This window comes from Oncorhynchus kisutch, linkage group LG20 (genome assembly GCF_002021735.2).
Source record: "Oncorhynchus kisutch isolate 150728-3 linkage group LG20, Okis_V2, whole genome shotgun sequence".
NCBI classification, from domain to species: Eukaryota; Metazoa; Chordata; class Actinopteri; order Salmoniformes; family Salmonidae; genus Oncorhynchus; species Oncorhynchus kisutch.
In genome coordinates this window covers 10,816,169-10,821,168 of record NC_034193.2, presented here as the reverse complement: position 1 = coordinate 10,821,168, position 5,000 = coordinate 10,816,169, and the positions used below count along the sequence as shown (strand labels likewise).

General features: G+C 38.8%; 1 protein-coding gene across 1 annotated transcript in view; it reads left to right on the top strand.

Moving 5' to 3' along the window:
- Positions 1–5,000, top strand: part of LOC109866076 (voltage-dependent T-type calcium channel subunit alpha-1G-like) — a 190,771-nt gene that overhangs the window by 26,762 nt on the left and 159,009 nt on the right. The window lies entirely within an intron of this gene.

Here is a 5,000-nt window from a genome sequence, read left to right as displayed (position 1 = left end):
TTACAATTATTTGAGAACATAGCCCAGCAGACAAATCATTACAAATAGTAACCAGCCATGTAGAAGAGTTACACAAGACAGAAATAGAGATAAAATGAATCACTTAACTTGATGATCTTCATATCTTTGCACTCAGAAGACATTCATTTATTCAATAATTGTTCCTTTTGTTCGATAAAGTCTCTCTTTATATCCGAAAACCTCCGTTCTGTTTGCGTGTTTTCTTCAGTAATCCACAGGTTCAAACGCAGTCACAACAGGCAGACAAAAAAATCTATATTGTATCCGTAAAGTTCATAGAAACATGTCAAACGATGTTTATATTCAATCCTCAGGTTGTTTTTAGCCTAAATAATCGAAAATATTTCAACCGGACAAAAACGTCATCAATATAAAAGGTAGCGGGCATGAAAGAGCTCTGTGACATGGCAGGGTCTACACATTCAGACTGCTCTTACTCCCTCATTTTTCAGAATACAAGCCTGGAACAATTTCTAAAGACTGTTGGCATCTAGTGGAAGGCATAGGAACTGCAATGTGAGTCCTAAGTCAATGGATACTGTAATGGCATTGAATAGAAAACAACACAAAAAAAAACTCCTAATTCCTGAATGGATTTTCCTCAGGTTTTCGCCTGCCAAATCCGTTATGTTATACTCACAGACATTATGTTAACAGTTTTGGAAACGTTGGAGTGTTTTCTATCCAAATCTACTAATTTCATGCATATCCTACCTTCTGGGCCTGAGTAGAAGTCAGATTAATTTGGGCATGCTTTTAATCCAAAATTCCAAATGCTGCCCCCTACCCAAGAGAAGTTAACTCCTATTAGTGTTATGCAAAAAAACTGAGTAATTACAGTAATTGATGTATGTTGTTGTTTTAACACTTTAAGGTTTAAAGCCATTTTGAAGATTTCCCATGATGCATTTTCTTGTGTGAATTGTAGCGTTACCACCCATGACTGGATTTGTTAGTGACTGAGACATTGTTGTTGAGTTGTTAAACTCTTTCCTTTTAAGGTATTGTGGCTTTCACCAAATGAGTATCAAAGTGAATGTCATTCTTATTGTTTTTTTTAAATAATTTGACATATATTGTAAGGAGTAGACCTAACACAGTGGTGTAACAAACAGTCTGGTTTACTAATTACAGGCCACATCATGCCGACTGACAAAGTGACATGTGACTCCTGTTGGAATCCAGCCAGAGTTAGAAAAGACAAAAGATTACATTTGTATTCACCCACAATCATAATGACTGTCAGGGTTAAGAACAGTGTGAGGAGACGACCTGTATTCACTCACAACCTGCATTCATAATGACTGTCAGGGTTAGGAACAGTGTGAGGAGACGACCTGAACCATTTAAACTGGAACAACCATTCCAGTAATGGGTGAAATAAATCTAACTGACAGATTGGATGTTATTTATCTGTGTGTACCATAAGATGAATCAATCAATCAATCAATGTACATGAAAAACACAGATATTTGCATAGCAAGCTGGAAAATATAATAATACTCTCCACATTGTGAGACAATAACTCTGGTTATTAATACAGGGTGTTAATTTCCCTCCATTGACAGGGTGTTAATTTCCCTCCATTGACAGGGTGTTCATTTCCCTCCATTGACTGTGTGTTCATTTCCCTCCATTGACAGGGTGTGCATTTCCCTCCATTGACAGGGTGTTAATTTCCCTCCATTGACATGGTGTTCATTTCCCTCCATTGACAGGGTGTTCATTTCCCTCCATTGACAGGGTGTTCATTTCCCTCCATTGACAGGGTTTTCATTTCCCTCCATTGACAGGGTGTTCATTTCCCTCCATTGACAGGGTGTTCATTTCCCTCCATTGACAGGGTGTTCATTTCCCTCCATTGACATGGTGTTCATTTCCCTCCATTGACAGGGTGTTCATTTCCCTCCATTGACAGGGTGTTCATTTCCCTCCATTGACATGGTGTTCATTTCCCTCCATTGACAGGGTGTTCATTTCCCTCCATTGACATGGTGTTCATTTCCCTCCATTGACTGTGTGTTCATTTCCCTCCAAAAGTAGGAAATTAACTCCTGAATCAAAACTTGAAAAATTTTAATTGGCCAATTTACTGAGCAGTCTATTTCTCTGAGTGAATGTGTTTTCTCTATGTTTTCTCTCTCTCTCTCTCTCTCTCTCTCTCTCTCTCTCTCTCTCCTCTCTCTCTCTCTCTCTCTCTCTCTCTCTCTCTCTCTCGCTGAGGAAATGTAAGAGTCTGAAATTAATGTTAATGCATTAATTAATTTCCCAAGGTTGTTGTTGCTGCATATCCCACTGTAATTATTTGGGTCAAATTTGTTTCCACTTTTGTAGATTGGGGTTATCCGGCCTTGGTTCCAAATATTGGGGAAGATGCCAGAGCTGAGGATGATGTTAAATAGTACAGTAATAGTCAACAGTTTGGACACACCTACTCATTTCAGGGTTTTCTTTATTTGTACTATTTTCTACATTGCAGAATAAATGTGAAGACATCAAAACTATGAAATAACACATATGGAATCATTTAATAACCAAAAAAGTGTTAAACACATCAAAAACAGCTTCATGAGGTAGTCACCTTTTGTTCTGTATGATGCTATATTTGTTGTGCCTGTTAGTCAGAGTGCTGTACCATTTTAAGTGATATGTGGCATTGGTTCTCTGGAAATGAAACATAAGCTCTCCCTAATCCGAATGACGCTAGGCCAATTGTGCTTCGCACCACGGACCTCCCGGTCGCGGCCGGCTGAGACAGAGCCTGGGCTCGAACCCAGAGTCTCTGGAGGCCCCCAGTCCTGGTACCTTTGATGTTTTATAATGTTTAATTGTTTCAATTAATTGTCGTATATTGTTTTCAATATATTATCTATGTAAAAAACCTGTCTGATCAGGGTAAACAATATCTGGTAAAACCTTTTTTATTTTATGTGCTATGCATTTCGCCAGGATTGGTGCATCACAACAGTGAAGTGTAAGAGGACTTCAGTTGTTTTAAATGGACTGGATCTTTAAACTTACCACCTGGGTCCTGTTTTAGTAGTAATTAAATCTGTGTTTCTTGTTGAGTACCTGAAAGTCTACCATTTTTATTGGAGTAATTAAAACATTCTAATAATGGAAATTTGATTACATCAACAAAGGTCTGATATACCTCTACTGGTATACCATCAAGCCCTGGTGATTTTCTAAACTGAACATTTTTAATTGCCTCAAAAATGTCCTCTTCTGTAATTTGGCCTTCACACAGATCTTTGTGTAAATTTGTTAATTTTACATTAATATTGTTATTATTAGGAAAGAAATCATTACTGTTAACATTTTTATCCTGGAAAACTCCCCATGACTTAATGATTGCAAACATACCCATAACATGATGCAGCCATCACTATTCTTGAAAATTTGGACAGTGGTACTCAGTAATGTGTTGTATTGGATTTGCCCCAAACATAACCCTTGTATTCAGGAAAATGTTTTTTTTGCAGTATTACTTTAGTGCCTTATTGCAAACAGGATTCATGTGTTAGAATTTGTTTTATTCTGTACATGCTGGCTTGTTTTCACTCTGTGAATTAGGTTAGTACCATGCAAAACTGCTCTAGCTCCTTCAAGTTGGATGGGTTCCGCTGGTGTACAGCAATCTTTATGTCATACCACAGATTCTCATTTGGATTGAGGTCTGGGCTTTGACTCGGCCATTCCAAGACATTTAAATGTTTCCCGTTAAACCACTCGAGTTTTGCTTTAGCAGTATACTGTCACGCCTTGGTCATTGTATTTTGTGTTTTCGTTATATATTTGGTCAGGCCAGGGTGTGACAGGGGTTTATGTTATTGTATTTCGTATTGGGGTTTGGAGTATTTGGGATCGTGGCTGATTAGGGGTGTTGTATAGGCTTGGCTGCCTGAGGCGGTTCTCAATCAGCAGTCAGGTGATTCTCGTTGCCTCTGATTGGGAACCGTATTTAGGTAGCCTGAGTTTCGCTTTGTCTTTCGTGGGTGATTGTTCCTGTCTCTGTGTAGTGTTCACCAGATAGGCTGTAATAAGTTTCACGTTCCGTTTGTTGTTTTTGTAGTTATTCAGTTATTTCATGTATCGTCATTTCATTCATTAAAGACATGAGTAACCACCACGCTGAATTTCGGTCCTCTCTTTCAACAAACGAAGAACGCCGTTACATATACTTAGGGTCATTATCCTGCTGGAAGGTGAACCTCCGTCCCAGTCTTACATCTCTGGAAGACTGAAAGAGGTTTCCCTCAAGAATTTCCCTGTATTTAGCGCCATCCATCATTCCTTCAATTATGACCAGTTTCCCAGTCCCTGCGGATGAAAAACATCCCCAATGCGTGATGCTGCCACAACCATGCGTTACTGTGGGGATGGTTTCTCGGGGTGATGAGGGGGTGTTGGGTTTGTGACAGTGTTTTCCTTGATGGCCAAAAAGCTACATTTTAGACTCATCTGACCAGAGTACCTTCTCCCATGTGCTTGGGGTGTCTCTGACTAGCCTTTAGGTGAACACCAAATGTGTTTGCTCATTTCTTTCTTTAAACAAGGGCTTTTTTTCTTGGCTTTTAAGTACAGTTGTTAAGGACAAGAGAACCCGCTAAATGACCAAAATGTACATGTAAATGTAAAAATGGAAACTTGCAAAGAACACTGGGTAATATGTCACTGCATGGGTAATTCCAGTAATATACTGTACATTAGATTACAGTAACCTTTTTAGTTGCGTAAAATGGATTACCCTAAAATGGATTACAGTAGCTGTGATGTAAAATCAATTACAGTATCTTAATGGTCAATTGCTGTCATTAAGTTACTGTACATTTTACAGGAAATGTTTTGCAGTATAATGTGTGTCTGTGTGTGCAGTGCACTATGAACTGAAATGACTCTGAGAGAGAGAGAGAGAGAGAGAGAGAGAGAGAGAGAGAGAGAGAGAGAAACCACCTCACATCTATCCTGATGCTGCA